Source organism: Myxine glutinosa, unplaced genomic scaffold (assembly GCF_964187855.1).
Source record: "Myxine glutinosa unplaced genomic scaffold, kmMyxGlut1.1 SCAFFOLD_1805, whole genome shotgun sequence".
NCBI lineage: Eukaryota > Metazoa > Chordata > Myxini > Myxiniformes > Myxinidae > Myxine > Myxine glutinosa.
The window spans coordinates 1-9,167 of NW_027617900.1; the positions used below are offsets into that span (position 1 = coordinate 1).

Genomic DNA, 9,167 nt, shown 5'->3' on the forward strand with positions numbered 1-9,167 from the left:
CCCCTTTTGCACTTGTATAAGTGTGGAAAAACCACTTTTCGCACTTGTGTTAATGTTGAAAAACCACTTTTCGCACTTGTGTTAGTGTTGAAAAACCACTTTTTGCACTTGTGTTGGTGCAGGCAACCACTTTTGCACTTGTATTAGTGTGGAAAAAACACTTTTTGCACGTGTGATAGTGTTGAAAAACCACTTTTCGCACTTGTGTTAGTGTTGAAAAACCACTTTTCGCACTTGTGTTAGTGTTGAAAAACCACTTTTCGCACTTGTGTTGGTGCAGGAAACCACTTTTGCACTTGTATTAGTGTGGAAAAAACACTTTTTGCACTTGTGATAGTGTTGAAAAACCACTTTTCGCACTTGTGTTAGTGTTGAAAAACCACTTTTCGCACTTGTGTTGGTGCAGGAAACCACTTTTGCACTTGTATTAGTGTGGAAAAAACACTTTTTGCACTTGTGATAGTGTTGAAAAACATCTTTTCGCACTTGTATTAGTGTGGATAAAACACTTTTTGCACTTGTATTAGTGTAGAAAAAACACTTTTTGCACTTGTGATAGTGTTGAAAAACCACTTTTCGCACTTGTGTTGGTGCAGGAAACCACTTTTGCACTTGTATTAGTGTGGAAAAAACACTTTTTGCTCTTGTGATAGTGTTGAAAAACCACTTTTCGCACTTGTGTTAGTGTTGAAAAACCACTTTTCGCACTTGTGTTGGTGCAGGAAACCACTTTTGCACTTGTATTAGTGTGGAAAAACCACTTTTCGCACTTGTGTTAGTGTTGAAAAACCACTTTTCGCACTTGTGTTAGTGTTGAAAAACCACTTTTCGCACTTGTGTTGGTGCAGGAAACCACTTTTGCACTTGTATTAGTGTGGAAAAAACACTTTTTGCACTTGTGATAGTGTTGAAAAACCACTTTTCGCACTTTTGTTAGTGTTGAAAAACCACTTTTCGCACTTGTGTTAGTGTTGAAAAAACACTTTTCGCACTTGTGTTGGTGCAGGAAACCACTTTTGCACTTGTATTAGTGTGGAAAAAACACTTTTCGCACTTGTGTTAGTGTTGAAAAACCACTTTTCGCACTTGTGTTAGTGTTGAAAAACCACGTTTCGCACTTGTGTTAGTGTTGAAAAACCACTTTTCGCACTTGTGTTGGTGCAGGAAACCACTTTTGCACTTGTATTAGTGTGGAAAAAACACTTTTTGCACTTGTGATAGTGTTGAAAAACCACTTTTCGCACTTGTGTTAGTGTTGAAAAACCACTTTTCGCACTTGTGTTGGTGCAGGAAACCACTTTTGCACTTGTATTAGTGTGGAAAAAACACTTTTTGCACTTGTGATAGTGTTGAAAAACCACTTTTCGCACTTGTGTTAGTGTTGAAAAACCACTTTTCGCACTTGTGTTGGTGCAGGAAACCACTTTTGCACTTGTATTAGTGTGGAAAAAACACTTTTTGCACTTGTGATAGTGTTGAAAAACCACTTTTCGCACTTGTATTAGTGTGGAAAAACCACTTTTCGCACTTGTGTTAGTGTTGAAAAACCACTTTTCGCACTTGTGTTAGTGTTGAAAAACCACTTTTCGTACTTGTGTTGGTGCAGGAAACCACTTTTGCACTTGTATTAGTGTGGAAAAAACACTTTTTGCACTTGTGATAGTGTTGAAAAACCACTTTTCGCACTTGTGTTCGTGTTGAAAAACCACTTTTCGCACTTGTGTTAGTGTTGAAAAAACACTTTTCGCACTTGTGTTGGTGCAGGAAACCACTTTTGCACTTGTATTAGTGTGGAAAAAACACTTTTTGCACTTGTGATAGTGTTGAAAAACCACTTTTCGCACTTGTGTTAGTGTTGAAAAACCAATTTTCGCACTTGTGTTAGTGTTGAAAAACCACTTTTCGCACTTGTGTTGGTGCAGGAAACCACTTTTGCACTTGTATTAGTGTGGAAAAAACACTTTTTGCACTTGTGATAGTGTTGAAAAACCACTTTTCGCACTTGTGTTAGTGTTGCAAAACCACTTTTCGCACTTGTGTTGGTGCAGGAAACCACTTTTGCACTTGTATTAGTGTGGAAAAAACACTTTTTGCACTTGTGATAGTGTTGAAAAACCACTTTTCACACTTGTATTAGTGTGGTAAAAACACTTTTTGCACTTGTATTAGTGTCGAAAAAACACTTTTTGCACTTGTGATAGTGTTGAAAAACCACTTTTCGCACTTGTGTTAGTGTTGAAAAACCACTTTTCGCACTTGTGTTGGTGTTGAAAAACCACTTTTCGCACTTGTGTTAGTGTTGAAAAACCACTTTTCGCACTTGTGTTAGTGTTGAAAAACCACTTTTCGCACTTGTGTTGGTGCAGGAAACCACTTTTGCACTTGTATTAGTGTGGAAAAACCCCTTTTCACACTTGTGTTAGTGTTGAAAAACCACTTTTCGCACTTGTGTTAGTGTTGAAAAACCACTTTTCGCACTTGTGTTGGCGCAGGAAACCACTTTTGCACTTGTATTAGTGTGGAAAATACACTTTTCGCACTTGTGTTAGTGTTGAAAAAGCACTTTTCGCACTTGTGTTAGTGTTGAAAAACCACTTTTCGCACTTGTGTTGGTGCAGGAAACCACTTTTGCACTTGTATTAGTGTGGAAAAACCACTTTTCGCACTTGTGTTAGTGTTGAAAAACCACTTTTTGCACTTGTGTTGGTGCAGGACACCACTTTTGCACTTGTATTAGTGTGGAAAAAACACTTTTTGCACTTGTGATAGTGTTGAAAAACCACTTTTCGCACTTGTGTTAGTGTTGAAAAACCACTTTTCGCACTTGTGTTGGTGTTGAAAAACCACTTTTCGCACTTGTGTTAGTGTTGAAAAACCACTTTTCGCACTTGTGTTAGTGTTGAAAAACCACTTTTCGCACTTGTGTTGGTGCAGGAAACCACTTTTGCACTTGTATTAGTGTGGAAAAACCACTTTTCACACTTGTGTTAGTGTTGAAAAACCACTTTTCGCACTTGTGTTAGTGTTGAAAAACCTCTTTTCGCACTTGTGTTGGTGCAGGAAACCACTTTTGCACTTGTATTAGTGTGGAAAAAACACTTTTTGCACTTGTGATAGTGTTGAAAAACCACTTTTCGCACTTGTGTTAGTGTTGAAAAACCACTTTTCGCACTTGTGTTGGTGCAGGAAACCCCTTTTGCACTTGTATAAGTGTGGAAAAACCACTTTTCGCACTTGTGTTAATGTTGAAAAACCACTTTTCGCACTTGTGTTAGTGTTGAAAAACCACTTTTTGCACTTGTGTTGGTGCAGTAAACCACTTTTGCACTTGTATTAGTGTGGAAAAAACACTTTTTGCTCTTGTGGTAGTGTTGAAAAACCACTTTTCGCACTTGTGTTAGTGTTGAAAAACCACTTTTCGCACTTGTGTTGGTGCAGGAAACCACTTTTGCACTTGTATTAGTGTGGAAAAACCACTTTTCGCACTTGTGTTAGTGTTGAAAAACCACTTTTCGCACTTGTGTTAGTGTTGAAAAACCACTTTTCGCACTTGTGTTGGTGCAGGAAACCACTTTTGCACTTGTATTAGTGTGGAAAAAACACTTTTTGCACTTGTGATAGTGTTGAAAAACCACTTTTCGCACTTGTGTTAGTGTTGAAAACCCACTTTTCGCACTTGTGTTAGTGTTGAAAAAACACTTTTTGCACTTGTGTTGGTGCAGGAAACCACTTTTGCACTGGTATTAGTGTGGAAAAAAACACTTTTCGCACTTGTGTTAGTGTTGAAAAACCACTTTTCGCACTTGTGTTAGTGTTGAAAAACCACTTTTCGCACTTGTGTTAGTGTTGAAAAACCACTTTTCGCACTTGTGTTGGTGCAGGAAACCACTTTTGCACTTGTATTAGTGTGGAAAAAACACTTTTTGCACTTGTGATAGTGTTGAAAAACCACTTTTCGCACTTGTGTTAGTGTTGAAAAACCACTTTTCGCACTTGTGTTGGTGCAGGAAACCACTTTTGCACTTGTATTAGTGTGGAAAAAACACTTTTTGCACTTGTGATAGTGTTGAAAAACCACTTTTCGCACTTGTATTAGTGTGGTAAAAACACTTTTTGCACTTGTATTAGTGTCGAAAAAACACTTTTTGCACTTGTGATAGTGTTGAAAAACCACTTTTCGCACTTGTGTTGGTGTTGAAAAACCACTTTTCGCACTTGTGTTAGTGTTGAAAAACCACTTTTCGCACTTGTGTTGGTGCAGGAAACCACTTTTGCACTTGTATTTGTGTGGAAAACCACTTTTTGCTCTTGTGATAGTGTTGAAAAACCACTTTTCGCACTTGTGTTAGTGTTGAAAAACCACTTTTCGCACTTGTGTTAGTGTTGAAAAACCACTTTTCGCACTTGTGTTGGTGCAGGAAACCACTTTTGCACTTGTATTAGTGTGGAAAAACCACTTTTTGCACTTGTAATAGTGTTGAAAAACCACTTTTCGCACTTGTGTTAGTGTTGAAAAACCACTTTTCGCACTTGTGTTGGTGCAGGAAACCACTTTTGCACTTGTATTAGTGTGGAAAAAACACTTTTTGCACTTGTGATAGTGTTGAAAAACCACTTTTCGCACTTGTGTTAGTGTTGAATAACCACTTTTCGCACTTGTGTTGGTGCAGGAAACCACTTTTGCACTTGTATTAGTGTGGAAAAAACACTTTTTGCACTTGTGATAGTGTTGAAAAACCACTTTTCGCACTTGTATTAGTGTGGAAAAACCACTTTTCGCACTTGTGTTAGTGTTGAAAAACCACTTTTCGCACTTGTGTTAGTGTTGAAAAACCACTTTTCGTACTTGTGTTGGTGCAGGAAACCACTTTTGCACTTGTATTAGTGTGGAAAAAACACTTTTTGCACTTGTGATAGTGTTGAAAAACCACTTTTCGCACTTGTGTTCGTGTTGAAAAACCACTTTTCGCACTTGTGTTAGTGTTGAAAAAACACTTTTCGCACTTGTGTTGGTGCAGGAAACCACTTTTGCACTTGTATTAGTGTGGAAAAAACACTTTTCGCACTTGTGTTAGTGTTGAAAAACCACTTTTCGCACTTGTGTTAGTGTTGAAAAACCACTTTTCGCACTTGTGTTAGTGTTGAAAAACCACTTTTCGCACTTGTGTTGGTGCAGGAAACCACTTTTGCACTTGTTTTAGTGTGGAAAAAACACTTTTTGCACTTGTGATAGTGTTGAAAAACCACTTTTCGCACTTGTGTTAGTGTTGAAAAACCACTTTTCGCACTTGTGTTGGTGCAGGAAACCACTTTTCCACTTGTATTAGTGTGGAAAAAACACTTTTTGCACTTGTGATAGTGTTGAAAAACCACTTTTCGCACTTGTATTAGTGTGGTAAAAACACTTTTTGCACTTGTATTAGTGTCGCAAAAACACTTTTTGCACTTGTGATAGTGTTGAAAAACCACTTTTCGCACTTGTGTTAGTGTTGAAAAACCACTTTTCGCACTTGTGTTGGTGTTGAAAAACCACTTTTCGCACTTGTGTTAGTGTTGAAAAACCACTTTTCGCACTTGTGTTGGTGCAGGAAACCACTTTTGCACTTGTATTTGTGTGGAAAAAACACTTTTTGCTCTTGTGATAGTGTTGAAAAACCACTTTTCGCACTTGTGTTAGTGTTGAAAAACCACTTTTCGCACTTGTGTTGGTGCAGGAAACCACTTTTGCACTTGTATTAGTGTGGAAAAACCACTTTTCGCACTTGTGTTAGTGTTGAAAAACCACTTTTCGCACTTGTGTTAGTGTTGAAAAACCACTTTTCGCACTTGTGTTGGTGCAGGAAACCACTTTTGCACTTGTATTAGTGTGGAAAAACCACTTTTCGCACTTGTGTTAGTGTTGAAAAACCACTTTTCGCACTTGTGTTAGTGTTGAAAAACCACTTTTCGCACTTGTGTTGGTGCAGGAAACCACTTTTGCACTTGTATTAGTGTGGAAAAAACACTTTTCGCACTTGTGTTAGTGTTGAAAAAGCACTTTTCGCACTTGTGTTAGTGTTGAAAAACCACTTTTCGCACTTGTGTTGGTGCAGGAAACCACTTTTGCACTTGTATTAGTGTGGAAAAACCACTTTTCACACTTGTGTTAGTGTTGAAAAACCACTTTTTGCACTTGTGTTGGTGCAGGAAACCACTTTTGCACTTGTATTAGTGTGGAAAAAACACTTTTTGCACTTGTGATAGTGTTGAAAAACCACTTTTCGCACTTGTGTTAGTGTTGAAAAACCACTTTTCGCACTTGTGTTGGTGCAGGAAACCCCTTTTGCACTTGTATAAGTGTGGAAAAACCACTTTTCACACTTGTGTTAATGTTGAAAAACCACTTTTCGCACTTGTGTTAGTGTTGAAAAACCACTTTTTGCACTTGTGTTGGTGCAGGCAACCACTTTTGCACTTGTATTAGTGTGGAAAAAACACTTTTTGCACGTGTGATAGTGTTGAAAAACCACTTTTCGCACTTGTGTTAGTGTTGAAAAACCACTTTTCGCACTTGTGTTAGTGTTGAAAAACCACTTTTCGCACTTGTGTTGGTGCAGGAAACCACTTTTGCACTTGTATTAGTGTGGAAAAAACACTTTTTGCACTTGTGATAGTGTTGAAAAACCACTTTTCGCACTTGTGTTAGTGTTGAAAAACCACTTTTCGCACTTGTGTTGGTGCAGGAAACCACTTTTGCACTTGTATTAGTAGTGTAATAATGTTGCTTCTGGGACACCTCCGTTTAACATGGGAAATCCCTATCTAATGTCATTTACCCCCTTGTCTTTTTCAAAAATCATAAACACCTCTATTTCTCCCACCCTCATCTTTATGAACCTTTTGTCTGTAGTACCTATCCTTAATGTTGTTCATTAGACCACTCAAACACTACAAATATTTGTTTTCTCTTATAGACCTATCATCCTTCTTCTACATATCATCTGGCAGATTAATCTTTGACCCATTCACTTCCATATTGACCCTAAAGACCTCTATTTCTCTCACCCTGTTCTTTACGAACCTTCTAACCTTTTGACATGTTATCCTTATTCATTAGACCACTTAAACACCTGTGATCCTTCTGACCTCATGGACCTTTTAACCTTTTACTCTTAATATCATCTGGTGAATATAACCCACTCAAACATCGATCCGACAAATATTTGTTTATGCGTGGGAAATAATTTAATTCTCCTACAACTCTCCTCACCGTCTCATCCAACTCACCGGTATTTAAATTAATTCTCTTATTTGTTTTGTGAACTTTTTTACCAGTTGCCTTTTCAATTATACTTATTTGATATTTTTTACATTCATTTTGTTTTCCATTTATATACCACTCGAACCTTTTCTAATTAATAGCTCACTGTTGAGAAATGACGTTGTTTCACTTGGATAACTTCCAAGGAATTCTCTTTGTCTTGTTTCCTGTTTTTCACAAACACACGCCCTCAGTTTCCAAAAGCTGACAAGCACTTCAGTTCCCCGAAATACATTTTGTTCATTATAAAAAGAGAGGTCTCCGAATGGGACATTTAAACATTGTGAACGAAGATGAGCTTGTCTTATTCCAGTCTTTCCTCTGATGAAGAATACTCGCCAGGACATTGGTAAGTTCATTTGGTATTAAACACTGTTAATGAGAGCTTTGTATGTGATTAATTATACAACTAATAATTTATTTTTCCTATTCATTGCAGCAATTCAAATATTGTAAATATCCTGGCAGAATTTCAAGTTGTTTCTCAAGAGTTCCACAACGAACTGAATACGGGTTTGAATAACCTACCTCCGAGATGGTGGGCTCAGAATGAATTCAATGTTTCACCGTTCTTAGAAAATTCACGTGAAAGGTATGATAGAAAATAAAAAACGAGAGGTGTGTGCATGTGTGTGTGCATGTGTGTGTGTGTATGTGTATGTGTGTGCATGTGTGTCTGTGATTAAAATAGAGAGATCGAATTGTGAGGAACAGAAATGAAAAAATGAGATTGTGTGTGTGTGTGTGTGTGTGTGTGTATGTGTGTGTGTGTGTATGTGTGTGTGTATGTGTGTGTGTATGTGTGTGTGTGTGTGTGATGTTTTGTCAAGCTTACTTCAGCATAGTAATTTCTCCTTATTTTGTTTGCAGCCTCGAAGACCAAAGCTTGGAGTGGGACGATTTTGGACTCCATAGGAATGGTTATTTCCTACCAACCTGTGAACCTCTACATTTTCAACTCAACGATCTTGACGCTAAGCTGGATTTTTTCGAGGTAAGCATGTGTGTACGTGTGTGTGGTTCACCGTTTATAATAGGTACACCATATCCCTGCGCATCGTAAGAGGTGATTCAGGGTTGGTGTCAGGAAGGGCATCCGACCCTATATTAATAATAATAATAATAATACATTTATTTTGTATAGCGCTTTTCAAGACGCTTTGACATGGAACATAAATATGAAATAAATATCTCTCCCCTCTTGTCTTTAATAGAAAGAGATTCAAAACCTGAAGACATCTGCTGAACCAACCTTTGACTTGTGCTGGGAAGAAATTGATGACTTATGCTGGGGAGAAGTTGAATGTATACCTCAAGAAAAATGTTTTAATAATATAAAGATTTTAATGTTTTCAATATTTATATATATTTGTTTTGTTTACAATTATTTAATTATTAATTACAAAAAGAGAATAAAGGAGGGAACGGGGAGGTGCACCCCTGCCAAAGACCCTTCACCCCCCTCATCCCACCCCTCCCCTCCCCTTGTGTGTGTGGGGAAGGTGGGGGTGGGATGAGGGGGGTGAAGGGTCAAGGGTGGGGGTGCACGGAGGGTGGGGGATGATGGGTGTGGTCTGTGTGGGCGGGGTCTGTGTGGGCGGGGTCTGTGTGGGCGGGGTCTGTGTGGGCGTGGTCTGTGTGGGTGTGGCTTATGATTTTAATTTATTTAAATTTTTTTTTATTACCACTAATTAAATTAGCTAATCTGGGTGGGGTGAATAGAAATGTTGTTTAATGAATTATTAGCTTTGTTTTTTGTAATTCTTGCGAGTAAAATGAACCCAAGATTTCTTCTCGATTTATATCATTTAATTTGTAGGTCCAAGGGACTGTATCCATTACATCAACGATTATAAATAATTCATTA

General features: G+C 38.0%; 1 long non-coding RNA gene across 1 annotated transcript; it reads left to right on the top strand.

Moving 5' to 3' along the window:
• The first annotated feature begins 7,698 nt into the window (after positions 1–7,698).
• LOC144889220 (uncharacterized) lies at positions 7,699–8,778 on the top strand. Its single transcript, XR_013621654.1, has 3 exons — positions 7,699–7,892; positions 8,171–8,294; positions 8,515–8,778. It is a non-coding gene; the product is annotated as an uncharacterized LOC144889220 (long non-coding RNA).
• The last annotated feature ends 389 nt before the right edge of the window (positions 8,779–9,167 follow it).